General features: G+C 50.7%; 1 protein-coding gene across 10 annotated transcripts in view; it reads left to right on the forward strand.

Moving 5' to 3' along the window:
• ABLIM3 (actin binding LIM protein family member 3) overlaps positions 1 to 15,300 on the forward strand; it is a 110,166-nt gene that overhangs the window by 40,080 nt on the left and 54,786 nt on the right. The window lies entirely within an intron of this gene.

Here is a 15,300-nt window from a genome sequence, read left to right on the forward strand (position 1 = left end):
TTCTCTTCTGCGTTTCTTTCTTTCTTTCCCCAGCCCCTTTCTGTTTGTCTTTCCTTTTATTCTTTTCCCTCTTTTTTTCTCCCCTTTTCTATTTTTTTTTTTGCTGCTTCTTTTTTGGAGCCACGGCAGTGTTTCCCTACAGCATGTCCGACTCCTTCCCAAGCACGCTTCACCACGTGGTGTTGACATGTCCTTGCTGGTAGCGTGGAGCTCTGGCACCGCTAACGTGTCTTCCCACATCATCGTCCAGCAGCTGTTGCTTCAAAGACTTGTGTGTGTTTGACTCTGACATTTCCCTGCCGTTAGTGGATGCAAGCAACTTCTCACAGAGCCTACATTCTTTCACCCTTCATGCCCCTTCTGTATCCTCACTCCGCTCGGGGACAGCTGAGCAGTTGCCAGTCAAGAGAGACTCAGGCCTAGAAGAGCAGGGGGTGCTGTGAGGTAGGAGTGTAATAGCAGAGCAGTGTGGGGTGCTTGGACTGGAACAGTGGGGCAGCTACCAGTCAGGACTGAGGATCATTGATAGAGCTATGCAAAGATGGATTGCACAGCGCTTAGCCACAGCTGGTCTGGCTAGCATTATCCTGTATATTCATGAACATTAAACTGCATTAAATTCCTCCCTTTAAAACCCCAAATAAGCACAACCCCCTGTGAATGCCAGCCCCTGCTGAGTGTGATGTGTCTGGCAGCCTTTAACAGTGCTGTCCTGCAGCCAGCAGAGACGTGATGTCATCTGAGTCGGCATCTGCCACTTCGGTTCTGCTCACTGCTCTCCTCCTGAGCATCCACATCTTGTTTATTTGGTGACACCACTTGCCGGTGATGGCTACGGAGGGTGAAAGCGCAAGGCAGGTGGAAGCAATAATTGGTTGTGATCTAATTAGGGGAGCCTGAGGCCAGATTAGGAGCAGTAGCACAGTTTAGACCTGTAGCTGTAAACTGTAGATGGCTCTGATGGAAGAGGCGAGAGAAGGAGCCAGCCTGGTTTTGCCTAAGGTTTTTAATCCTGCCTGAACGACACACCGCACTAGCTAACTCCAGCACTCGCTGAGAGGGTGGAAATACCTCAGTCCTGACCTGCCTACCAAAGGCAGAGGGGCCCCTAAACAGTCCTGCCCTGCCTACCAAATTCCCAGCCTTCAGACCCGCCCTGCCAGTGCACCTCACTCCTGACCCGCAGCCCCTCTGCTGTTTTCATCCTTTATTATTTGTGATTTGTTAGAAGTGCGTATCCCTGGCTCTGGGTGCAGTGACAATCATTCAAAAACATGCAACTATTGGAATAAAATGAAAAATGCAAACCAACATCCCAACCAGGCTCATCTGGACTAGAAATTCTCAACTAGAATAGTAATATACTAGTGACACCTGCCTGCAAGCTGCCCCCAGAGGAAAGTGCAGGAGATGCGGCGGGGGGGGGGCGCGGCAAACAGCCAGCTTGGAAGGTTAACAACTCCTGGCTGTGGACGGGGGTGACTGCAGAGTCCAGGCCCTTCCTGGAGAATGTCGTCTCCATTTTAAACCAGGGGGCTGCTAGCTTGACCCCCTTTCCCTGGTGGAACTATGAAGTCATCCAGGCAGCCAGGACCCAAACCATTCAGGAATTTATATTAGAGCTGATCAGAAAATCCACCAATTATCTTCCATGTGAAATTAAACAAATCTGCAGTGCTTCCAACGTGTCCTCAGAACCCAGAAGAAATGTTCCGTTTTTTAAAACCACTTTTTGTAAAACAAAATTGGGGTTGGGTAAGGATGTCTTGTTTTCAACAAACAAAATCTGAACCTTTTTACCAACACCTGAAAACGTTAACTGAAAAAATTCTGGGGCTTCAGTGAGGAAAATTTTGTCCCAAATGAAAATTTTCTGTGAAAATTCTCTCTTCAGTCCAAATGTCGTCTGTCGCTCAAAGAAGGTTTTGATGAAGAATCAGTTTTCCCATATTCAGTAGAGCTGGCCAGCAACAGCCTGGTAACTGAACCCGCCGGTGCCAAACTGGGCCCTGCCAGCACACTAGTTTTCCACCACGGTTCTAGAGACCCAGACCCAATTCCCAAGCCTAGCGGTCCCTGGTGGATGCAATTTCCTTGGGCATCTTCTCTCACTACAGAGCATCAGTAAATCACCCTGGCCCTCAGACTAGTTATCTTGGTACATTTTAAACGTACAGATATAAGCGTTTGACCCTTTGTGGTTGTAACGAGCAGCTCCGATGCCAAGGGATGATAAGGGCAGGGGATGCATGTGTGTGGAAAAGGGAGCGAGAGGGGAGGGGAGGGCAGGGCAAAGCGGGGGATCAGTGCAGCATCATTTCCTAGCCCACGGCTGCGTTTGTCCTGATGGGCTTCCAACCCAGAAAACAGTTCCTGCACCTGTGTCTCTTGTATTTGGGAGCCTGGAGTGATTCCTGTGCAGCTGAGAACTGGGCACGAACCAGCAGTCCTGATCTTCCACCAGGAACTACTGCCATTTTTACACAGCTAGAGCCAGCCAGTACTTCAGATCAGGCTGTTGTGGGTTGCAGTCAGAGTTTCTCAGCTGGCTACCATGGCTCTGAGTTAGTCCTTTCCCTTGTGTTTATGCTAGCCGTTGGGCCAGGCTGTCAGCCGGCGAACGGCCTTGTGCCAGCTCCTGTTGCTCTTCCCCACCTTCGTCTGCCCAGCAGCAGCTTGTAGTGTGAGTAAAGCATGCAGCTTCAGCTGAGGCATGCTCCTTCCCAAACATCAGGGCAGCCTCTTGGATTGGAGATCACTTCGGACCACCAGGGACAACACACTGCTGCCTTCACTGAGGCTGGCAAATGGGAGTCAGGCAGCATCAGAAAAGGCAAACTTAAAGAGACAGTGCACCTGATCAAAGGGGTTGGGCTTGGCATTCAACCTGCTTGTTGCATGATAGGTTCATGCAAACTAAATAGGCTGACCCTGCAAGCCCTCTGTGTGTGGGACTTGCACTGAAGTCAGTAGATCAGGGGTGGCCAACCTGAGCCTGAGAAGGAGCCAGAATTTACCAATGTACATTGCCAGTAATACTTCAGCAGCTCCCCCATCCCCTCCCAGTGCCTCTCAGCCACTGGCAACCCCACCAATCAGTACCTCCCCCTACCGCCCCGCACCTCCCGATCAGCTGTTTCGTGGGGTGCAGGAGGCTCTGGGGCGGGAGGGGGCAGGAGCGAGGGCACGGCAGGCTCAGGGGAGGGGGCGGGAAGGGGCGGAGCGGGGGCAGGGCCTGTGGCAGAGCCAGGGGTGGAGCAGTGAGCACCCCGCGGCACACTGGAAGGTCAGCACCTGTAGCTCAAGCCCCAGAGTCGGTGCCTAGACAAGGAGCCACATGTGGCTCCGGAGCTACAGGTTGGCCACCCCGGCAGTAGATCTATGCTCAGTACTTCCCATAGAGCGTTTCTCTTTGTATCTGCATATCTGTCAGGATGTTACGCTGTGCGTCACATGGGCCCAACTTGGCTCTCAAACACACCTGTGCAAATCCCAGTGACAGTTGTACCTGTGCATCTGTGGACAGAACAGATCCATACGGGGCAAGTTTTAGCAAGGCTGAGGCTGGTCTCTTTACCTGCGGGCACAATTTCCATGTACAAAATTTTGTTGGCATTGCAATGCCTGCAGAATGAATTTCAGGTGCTAAACTGAATATTTTACCCTCTAACTAACTGATTCCCCTCCCCCCTCCCAAGCATATGAATTAAATCGTCAGCTTCTTGAGGCAGGATGGGACTTTTAACTTTCTTCCAAGTTTGCAAAGTGCCTTGCACACCATTGTGTGCCTTGTACAGTAGACTAGGGCTCTGGACCCCTTAACACAATGTGTTTCAGAATGGATACAGTGTATTTAGCCTATGTGTGAGCACAGACCCTGCCAACTTACCAGCTTTCCTCTCACTGACTGGATCACCATATCCCCTTCCAATCGACTGGTATGATAGCCCTGATTTATGTAGCCGTCTTGGGCAGAATCCAGTGGGCATCACCGTCTCCAGCTTTCTGCACCCAGTGCTTCAGCATCACTCCACTATCCCTGCCCCAGCAGCTGCTCATCCCCTCAGCCACTACTCTCTGCCCCTTTGCTTAGTTCACCTCTCTTCCAGCTATTTATAAATGACACTGTTTCTCAGATAGGGCCTCCAATTTTGGGTGCTCCAGTTCTTGGGTGTCCAACTTGAGACCCCTTCGGCCTGATTCTCAGAAGCACCAAGTACCCTCAGGTCCTGTTGACTTCAACTGGAGCTGGGAATGATCAGTGTGGGTGAAAATCAGGGCCAAGGTACATGATGCTGGGTGTATAAAATCACCGCCCCGGCTGAAAACATTGACCAAAAAGCTGTCTGCTGCATTCAGGTGGCAGCAAAATTCTCTCGCTCATTGTTTATCTGTTCGTGCCTTCTTTTGGTGGGACACACTTACTGATTTGTGAACTTCATCTCTATCAAACAGTGTACAGTGACGACTGTGGGAAGAGAAGAGAGAGAGATCTCTGCATTCTCCCCCCTCACCTGCTAAGGGAGAAAGGCAAAAGCTGCTGTCAGTGCTCATTAGATTATAGTCCTACCAACTATCTCCCGAGCGGGGCCCATCAACAGGATATCAAGGTGCCAGAAATGGTCAAGATCCTACACCTCCCACCCCAGACCAGTTTCCAAACTCTAATCTGTATTACACCCACACACACACACCCACACACACGCAAACATCAAACCCCGCTCTGATGGTTAGAGAATTGGCTGTTCCAAGAATTCTGAAATGAGACACAAGCAAAGGGGAGGCCAGAAAGATCCATGATAATAGAACAGTGACAGCCTAGAGCTGTGTCCTCAGATGCTGTTACTGGCAGGAGGCACCTGACCACATGCTCTGCAATCTGTGACTTGCACAGAGCTGGCCATACAGTTAATTAACAAGATCATCCACTTCTTTTAGTCAACATTGAAATGATGGGCTTGTTGGATCTTAGAGGAAGGTGCTTGTATTACTGGGAACTGGCGTTGGGAGCTTTCCTTCTCCTGGTCTCACTGGATGAATGGATTTGGCCTGAAGTTCCTCAGGGAAGGTGCTTCTCTGTCCTGCAGTAAAACTACTGTGGTTTTCTTTTCTCCCTCTATCTATTGAGGAATTTCGACGTCTCCACCATAGTATGGCTCTGTCCACACAACGCAGCGATATGGAGTAGGGAGGAATCATTATCCACATTTTATAGATGGGGAAACCAAGGCACAGAATGATTGAAGTGGCTCACAAGAAGCCTATGGCTGAGCAAGGAACAGAATTCAGGAGTCCTGAGCCACAGTCTGCTGCTTTAACCACCAGACTATACATCCCTAATCCCGGTTTCTGCTTATTGGATGATAAGAGGCTCGGGGGAGACATTGAGGTTGTGGGGAAAGGGTTAACTAAATCTCCACATGCTGGGGTATTTCCCTTCCTCCCATACTGCTGGCTTGTCCCCTGGATGAGAAACAGGCCTGAATTCCATCCTGACTGAGGGTAGTCTGAGATGTGGGGATGAGCAGTGACCAGGGCAAGCCTAGAATGCTTTCAGGAACTAAAAGGAGACATTTGCTGCCCCTGCTCTTTTCTTTGCTAGATAAATTAATTGCAGGTGGAGTAAATAGCCCTGTGGTCAGTGTGGGGCCTGGGATGCTAGAACCGCAGAGCCAGACAGGTATTTGGGGGTTCCCTGTTTCAATGGATTTAATGTTGGCTTTCCCCAGACTGCCCAGAAGTAACTGCATTTGTGGGGTCACCTCATTGGAAAGTGGCTGTTTGTACACAGTCTGGCTGGTGCAACTCCAAGGCCTTACCCCAGGCAGAATTTGGCTCAGGACTTTAGCAACTGTTTACTTCTGAGTTTGGGAGAAGAGATTACAGCCAGCTCTGTTCTTCAGTGAAAGAGTCCCAAGTGGTATCTGCTTGTGAGCTTTCCCAGCTGGATAACAGAGCCCTGGCTCTAAGTTTCTAGCCCAGCTCAGGGCCCAGGCCCCACCCTGCCCACACCCTCATCTGGGGGCTGGGTCCCCTTCTCCTCACCATTTCATCTCCACAGATTCCTCAGCGGATTCTGTCTCCCTTGGGGCACCAAGACATGGGCTTCCCCTCCAGTTATCAGAGCAGGGGTCTCCCTCTGGCGCTGACCTCTACCCAGCTCCTTTCCATGGCTGACAATCTGGCATTTTGCCCCAGCCTCCTTCCGTAAAAGAACTTGAAGCAAAAAATTTTCCTGGCCACTCACTGAGGGACGTCCCTTGACCTTCCAGTGTCCACCAGCCTGTTGGGCTCAGGTCTTGGAGCGAGGTAGGCAGGTACCAGCTTTGTCAGGGGAACAATGATGATTGTTGATGTTCTCCCTTCCTCTTGCTAAGCCACAGTCAGTACAGGCAAAGGCTCATAGCTAATCCTTCAGCTCAGAAGCCCATCAGCTGCCTTTAGCAGCTTGTTTTCCATATGGGCCCACATCTGGCAGCTCCCTTTGGTCCAGATCCAGTGCCCTGGCACCATAACGCAGCACCCTGGGTAACAGATTGCAGCAGCCACAGGACATGGCATCTCGGGGTGTTCGAAAGCTCCTGAGGAGCACTTCATGTGGAAGGGACCTTCCTGGTCACCTCACCCATGCTCATAGTCCTCTTTCTTATGTAAATAAAGGGGCAGGGTTGTAGTTCCTTTTTGTTTGGGTTTGTCTGCAGTTGGGAATCCTGTCCTGGGCAGGCCATGCCCAGTTAACCCCTTGCCTGCCACTACGAGGGCTGCAGCTAATTACAGGTAGCTAACAACTGTAGCAGCTACAGTTTGTGTGGGGCAGCTTTGAATGGATGGATGTTGAGACCCGCCCTGGGCGTACCCACTTCGAGAATCAATCTCTAATCCAGTTCCCCCGTGACAGTAGCGTCTCCAACAATGCCTGGCAGGACACACAGACACTACGCCCATGCAGGGCATTATCTGCAGGGTAGTTGGTAAGCAGGGAGAAGGCCAGGGTAGCCCACTGCAGGGCATTGAGGGGATTAAGAGCAGCAGACTCAGCTTTTTACCTCCCCATGCCCTACCCCAGGATCCTGAGGCCCAGCTGCTAACGACAATAATCCACTACTTGGCTATGGGCTATTCTCAAGTCTCCTTTTTTCTTTTTTAGTCCCTGATCCAGCAAAGCACTCAAGCACGTGCTTTACTCCAAGATGTTCTCAGTGGGACTGCCCCCCAGCCTATCGCTGAGAATGTGTGTAGGCGCTTGCTGGATTGGGGCCCTAGTGCCTTTTTCAGCCTGGGGTTCATTTCATTGTGAAGGTTTCCCCTTTGCACCTCTATCAAGTCATGTCCTCCCTGCTCCTCCCGTGCTGCTGCCCCTCAGTCCTTCGTCACACCATGCCACACCTGGCAGCAATGCGAACAGCCTGCAGGAGCCACTCTCCTGTAAAACCTACCACGCTCTCATTCCCTGCGCTTGGCAAGCTCTGCACAGTGTGGATTTTTCTGAGAGGATGATTTACGGGCCAATTACTGCAGGAAATGTGCAGCAGATTAATATTATTAATCATTCACTAGCTCCTTCCCACGCAGGAAGGGAGCAGGACAAGCGTCCATAGGGCGCTGACCTGCATGGGGACGGCCGACCCAAGAACCCCATTCTGTAGAGTTACAGAGACTGCACATGCCTCCTTCATAATGGCATGTGTTCCTGGCCAGCCACTCCCTTCCACACCTAGCACCTCACACACCAGCACTTCCATTGCATAGCCATATACCAACACATACCCTGACACACCCACATCACACATCTACACATGCATCCAGACCAACACACACCCACATCACACATCTACACATGCATCCAGACCAACACACACCCCGACACACCCACATCACACATCTACACATGCATCCAGACCAACACACACCCACATCACACATCTACACATGCATCCAGACCAACACACACCCACATCACACATCTACACATGCATCCAGACCAACACACACCCACATCACACATCTACACATGCATCCAGACCAACACACACCCACATCACACATCTACACATGCATCCAGACCAACACACACCCCGACACACCCACATCACACATCTACACATGCATCCAGACCAACACACACCCACATCACACATCTACACATGCATCCAGACCAACACACACCCACATCACACATCTACACATACATCCAGACCAACACACACCCCGACACACCCACATCACACATCTACACATGCATCCAGACCAACACACACCCACATCACACATCTACACATACATCCAGACCAACACACACCCACATTACACATCTACACATACATCCAGACCAACACACACCCCGACACACCCGCATCACTCATCTACACATATATCTGTACCAACACAAACCCTGACACACCCATATCACCCATCTACACATCCATCCATACCAACACACACCCCAACACACCTACATCACTCATCGACACGCACATCCATACCAACACCCCGACACACACACATCACACATCTACACATACATCCATTCCAATACACACCTGCAGCACACATCCATACCAACACACCCGCATCACACGTCTACACATCCATCCATAGCAACACACACCCTGACACACCAGCATCACACATCTACACGTACATCCATACCAACACACCCACATCAACCATCTACACATACGTCCATGCACACATCTGCACACCAATGCATACCAGCACATCCACATCATATATGTGCATGCACTTCTGCGCACCCACATCACACTCAGCTCTTCTACACCTACACACCCATATCATACACATCGGTACACCAGAATACACTTCACACAACAACGCACAATACTGGTTCTGGTTAATAATGAATACTTTGCATTTCTGCAGTACCCTTCACCTGTGGCTTTCCAAGCATTGTGCAAACATTAATTACCAGTAGTTAATTATATCAGACTCACCATGCTACTGTGGGGGAAGGTGTCTCTCAAATACACTCGTATCAAACAAAGTCAGGATCTCCAAGCGAGGTGTGACAGCTTGCAGTTGCGTGCTCCTGACTATGAAAATTGGAGTCACGGTTTACACACATCAGACATGTCCTGGAGCACTAATGGCATACAAGACGGGACGGGGTTATATCAGGTGAGCAAGGATTAAAAAACAGGACAGTGGCGGGAGATTTTAGAAATACCCGTTGGTCTCCTGTTCCCCACAGCTTATATTCCAGCTGCTACAAAATGTCTGCTACGGCCCCTGCTCCCCTTACAGCCCCATGCCTCCGTTATGTCCAGCTTGTGCATCTGGACACTCTCCTCCTGTTGAGTACATGGATTCAATCCAGCTTGTACCAAAACACTCGTCCAGTCCGCTCAGTGCACGCAGGGTTTAACAGGGCACTTGGACACAGGGATTCTGGCTAGCTGATCCAGCCTGCTTTCTACACTTCCAAGTCAGTTGACTCCCTGATTATATCTCATTGCTGAGGCAGCTTATGCTCTGTTTATGTCACACCTTTAACGGTCTTACGCTCTGTTTATGTCACACCTCTCAATCAGGTGATTTGCTGATCACGTCTCATCTGTAAGGCAGTCCTGTGCTGCTTACATCACACCCACAAGCCAGCTGATTCTGTGTTTATATCACCCTGTCTGAACTGCTTCCATCACAGCACCAAGCTGGTCTGTACACTCTCTTTATATCTGGCACTCAAGACCCTTCCAGAAGCTGTTAATGACCATTTTAAGCCAGCCAATAGCTCTTGGGACAGCCAGCAGGGGGCACTGCAAAGCCACATGAGATGCTTCACACTTTCTCAGCACCTAGGCATGCTGCTCTGAGTCCCTGTTAGGTCGGATTCCACAGTCCCCGGGACATCTATCAGCAGCATTTCTTAAGCAGCTAGTATCTAGGCACCAGTCACTCTCACTGCAGCAGCAGGTGGGGACACTAGCCCTGGCCGATGAGTGCAATGTCCATAGGGGGCATGGTTGGTGACAGCAGGTTCTTTTGCCACCTGGCAGATGGCTTCTGCCTGTTATTTGTGTCAGCTTCACTCCCCTATCCTTTTGATGAAGATAATTTCTTTCATCCCGAAGGATCCCAGACTATCCGGGGATTGCTCCCCAGGCCACTCCTCTGGGGAGGAACGCAGCAGCTGTTTGGCAGGACATAGCGATTTAGGACACAGACAGCATGTGGACAGGACAGGAAGGGAAGAAAAACAGTTTACCGAACTGAGACTGCAGAGGGGCCTTAGGAGGAAGCGATAACCGACGAATACTGGATCAAATTACTTGAAGGGGAAGTGCCCCAGACGCTCTTTAGTGAATAGTCGTATGTGGCATCTCAGCTGGTGTCCCAGCAGCACAGCACGCCTGGTGCTCTGCTAGGGTTTTGCTTCAGGATTGACTTCCAGGGACTAGCAGCTGCATCTACCCCTACAGCATCTGGTTTTCCCGTAGTGGTCTCCTATCCAGGCCCAGCCCCACCCAGCTTGTAAGATCTGACAAGATCACAGCCCTTGGTGATGTGGCCACGGGTCCCAGGCTTCTGAAAGTGTCTAGCACAGTGGGGTCCTGATCACTGACTGGAGATGACAAATGCAGCCGGAAAGACATTGGAAAGAGATACGGCCCAAGCCTGGGTAGCCGTGAGGTCCAGATGGCTTCCCTTCCTCACCCCCACCATTGCATAGGGTAAAAATAGGTAAACAACGGCCAGGGGGCCACATCGGATTCTATAGGCCAAATCACCCCTGCTGGAAGAGGCTGGAATTACACCAGGGAGGAATCTAGCGCTACGGAACCTTTAGTGCTGCCGTTAGGAGTTAGCGCATTAACAATTAGGTGAACTTGGCTTAATTTTCTTGCTAAACAAGCATGTCCATCTCGGGCAGGAGTGAACCAGTGTGAGATTAAGGCATTCCAGCGGCAGCGCAGCTCAGATCCCCATCCCCTGCCCTGGACTCCTGCATCTCAGCCTGTGAGTCGCCTAATGCCACTTACATTATTACTGGATTATTTTGGCATAATGAGCTTTGCCCTGATCGGCTGTCCCTCTGCTAGGGCGTGTAGCAATGTGTAATACTTCCTGTGCAGGGCCAAGAGGGAGCAGCCAGCTTCTCGAAAACAAAAGGCCGCAGAGCAAAACGAAGCACTGATGTTTAGAGGGAGAAATTCCGGAGCCAGCCTGAGGCTAATCTCAGTTTGGGGGAGCTTTCCACTTCATGCTGAGCAAAGCGAGCATGCAAGAAGGTGATGATTCCCTGGGCCAGATCCTGATCCCACATATGCTGGTGTAAATCTGGAGTGACTCCACTGGTGTAATTGCGTTCAGAAGCTGAATCTCTGGCTTCCATAACCATTATAGTCTCCTCCATCACTCTCCTACTCTTTCCTATTCTCTCGCGCTCTCTCTGCCTTCCTCTCTTCTGTCAGATTATCAGATCAGGGCTTGGTGACATGTTGCTATGGTCACCAGGAAGTTCCCCCTAGAGACAAGAAGCCCATAATTGATGGATGAATTTTCCGACACAGATTTTTATTAATGTTTATTCAAATGTTGATTAATTCCTCGACTCACATCCCCAGCTTCTCTGGCCGAGGCCTCTGGAGTGACGTGGCTCTATCCCATGGGCTGGCAGAGGCAGTTTGCACCGCTATAACCCTTTCTCTGTTGGCATCCCATATGGAAGATATCGGTATTCACAAGCTATTGCAATATACCACCTATTAGTATCATGTATATCCCTGGGGGACCCCGACCACTTGATCCAGGGTCCCTCCTAGACTATGTGCTGTTAACAGTTGTGCTTCAGGCTTGCAGAACAGTCTTGGATTTCATGGACTCTCAGAAATGAGAGCTGGAAAAGGACTATTAGGCCCCATCCTCTAGAGGCCAATGTAGGTTTCTTCCTGGTCAGTGTTTGAGCATACTAAGGGAGAGAGCCTAGCCAGTGTAGCATTTAGGCTCTTTTCCTTCCTCCACATATACAGTCCTCTCTCATCAAGCATTTCCTGAGAGAAGAGTTCTCTACGGCCCTAGACATCGCCTGTACATAGGCATGCAATTGTACTATAAATGCTCCCTATTAAGAAGCTGTCTATTGTAACAGTCCATGCTAGACTGTTTTTAGTGCCTTGTTCTGTGGTTTGATCGAGGACCCAGAGGCATGTCCTGTTATTTATTTCCATATGGGCGATGTCTGAGCAAGCACATGAATTTGTTGCTGGGTTTTATTAGTTTGCCATGATGAGCTCTATTGGCAGAACTCGGAGATTCCTATGCTGTCACTGCTGGATTCGCCAACTGGGCAGCCCAGCTCATTTCAAACATCAGGAAAATCAGCCCATTTGGGAATAATTTCATCTCTTGGAACTAGAAGCGAGTCAGAACCAACATTTGGGACCTTGGAGAAGCTCAGGTCCAGAGCCACACATTGCAGCTAGTTGCTATCTCTGTGATAGGCCAAACCACAGCTCTAGGTTTCAATCCTGCAAACCTCCACCTGCAGAATCTGTGTTGGCATCACTGGGAGTTCTGTGTATGCAAAACATTTGCAGGATGAAAAGTCGAGCAAACCTTGGAAGTTCAGCTCCAGATCTAGGCCTGAGCTTGAGTCTGTCTCTGGATGTGACCTATATCAAATGCATCAGGGATAGTGTGCTTTTCCCATGCCCTGCCTAGGCAGCAGCTTTCCACACTGCGAAGGGGAGATGGAGAATAGCAGGCTCAAAAATATCGTGAGATGGATTGCCTGTCTGGGCAGGACTAGGGGCCACACCCTAGAAGTCACTAATTGTGGACGCTGTTCTGCACCCAAAGAGCTGGTCTCAGTGACCGGTAAAAGAGCTCAGATGATCACTGGCTAAGGGTTTGGCATATCAGATGGAATTTGGGCACAAGATACTCTTTAATTTGTTTTGGGTTTTTAGCATAAGAACCCACAGTGGGCTGATTCTCTTTGTCACCAAATCTGCTGAATATAGCCCCATCGCTACAGTGAATGATGTGTCTTTCTGCGGAGAGATCTCTGCTGTTTGATGTCCCTTCACTCAAGCTCTGGGCCTTTGTTCATGTACCAGGCTTTCAGTGACCTCGGTTTCCTTTTTTCCCCATATAAACAGTTCATCCTGGGGTTACCAAGCCTCCAGCCCATTGGCTCAGACTCGCCAACCACTTAAATTCCTGCTCAGGGGCTTCACCCTACTGCCTTTTTTCCACTCATCTCCTCCGAGCCTCACGCTCTCTTTGCATTCTTACAGTAGTGGCAGCAGGAACAAATACTTTGCTGCTCAGGCCTAAAAACCCCAGTACCGTGTCCAAAAGCTCCTACACACTGCATGGGGGAGACGCGCCTAGAACAAAGGACTATGAAATTGTAATGGACAGGACGTGCCCTTTATCCCTCTGTGATGTCTGTGTTCTGAGGGAGAGCCTGCTTATCGAAATCTGAGGGGGGAAGGACTCCTTCGGTTGTATAGTTCCTCCCTCTTCCCCTAGAGCCAAGAGCAGGGTTCTGTTCTGCTCAGCCGTCCTTCTCACACTGAGGTGTACACAGCCCTTCCTGGAGGTCTGCAGAGTGAAATGTTCCGCTGAGCAAGCAGGGAGGGACATGGGTTTGGGGAGCGGAGCTGGAGGTGAATCCCCCAGAGGATCTTTTCCATGTTCGTCAGACTGAGGAAGTTGGTGGGCTCCTGCCCTACAGTCTATTCTCCAGGGTTTTCTCCAGTTTAATGGCTCAAGTAGTGGAGCTTCCACCGTTTACCTGGACAAACAGAGCACTCCACAGTCTAACTGCCCTTCCAGTGTCTGCCCTGAGGGATCCCAAGGAGATTTCTGGAGAGGCTGCTCCCATCCAGTGTTTCTCTAGCTCCCAGCAGAACACTTCCCACAAGAGAGCTGTCCCATCCCCCAGACAGACTGGTGATGAGAACCAGTTCTGGGGGTTGATGATGAAAAGTGGAGCCTTTCTCCACCCGGGGGCAGATTTGATCCCAACCTAGGTCCGTACAGAATGAAAGTTGTTATCTCTTGACAGCTGTTTGGCGGCCTGGATGAAATAAATTAGTGGGTGTCACTCCAGTTCCTAATGAAATAGGTGTCAGCATCGCTAAAATCCCATCTCCCCCGCCCCCCCCCCCCCACACACACACACGAAGTTTGGCATTGTCAGTTTGTTGTCTCTCTCAGCAGATGCCCAGGACTGAATGGGCTACAGAACATGACTAATGCTCTCCCTCCAGGTTTGTTGTGATGCACCAGCCTGGCAGAGGGTAGGAAGCTTGTCCAGCCACTGTCCCTACTACCTCTGGTTTGTGGAGAAAGAAGGGACGTCCCTCCCTGGGGATGCCTGATGGGGCCTTTCCCCAGTCCCAGACTCACCTTAGAAAAGGAAAGCAAGGTGGCTGCATGCTGATCATGCAAAAGGAGCAAGGGGCAACTGTCTGGGTGGGGAGGGAAGTTGCTGTGCTGGTCTCGGAAGGGAGGAGATGCAGTTTCTGGGAGGGCTTGCTGTTCGCCAGGCTCCCTGCTGACTCTGCGGCTGGGAAGCATCTGCTGGAGAGTGGGGTTAGTGTTTGGACTAGGATGTGTTTACTCAGGCAGCAGCTCCTCTTCCGAGGGCTGGGGAACAGATGTTTGGGAACTGCAGAGACGCTGTCTGGCTGCAGCAGTAAATATACAACCCAAATGGGAGGGAAGGGGAGACAATGGGGCGGGGGCAGGTGTGGGAGGGACAGGCTCCTTCGGGGCTGTACTTCTCAGCACGGTTGCAGGATGCATGTGCTTTCAATTCTCATCCTCCCAGCTACGTTTTGGGGTTTTTTTTACATGGTTACACCAGTCCTGAAAGGAACCTCAGAAAACCAGTGCCCTGCCCCACCTGGCCCCCTGGGATAGCAGGGACTCAGGGACCTCCACCTGCCAGTGCAAGACCTGAGGCTCTTTGAGTTTGGGAGAACAGTGCGTGTCCCCACGGATCCTCCTGCTCCTGGGCTCTCACGTTTCCAGGCGGCAGGTTCTTGGCATCATTTGCTTGGTAAAAGCCAGTAAGAATCTGGGGCCAGGTGAGTCCTGGGCTGCACCTTGGGAGACAGGGCCCAGTGGCCAATCCCAATTTCCATTTTTGGCCTCCATTTCTGTGCAGCCAACTGACGAGCCTCTGAGAAGCGGGTACATGGCTTGCATGTGGTCCATAATGCAGAACTGCCCCATCTTTTTTTGTGGGGGGGCAGTTGGTGGTTTATTCCAAGCCTGCTCACCTAGAATGAGGAGAAGGAATGATGTTTTGCCCTTTTTAAAACCTGT

Source organism: Lepidochelys kempii, chromosome 8 (assembly GCF_965140265.1).
Source record: "Lepidochelys kempii isolate rLepKem1 chromosome 8, rLepKem1.hap2, whole genome shotgun sequence".
NCBI classification, from domain to species: domain Eukaryota; kingdom Metazoa; phylum Chordata; order Testudines; family Cheloniidae; genus Lepidochelys; species Lepidochelys kempii.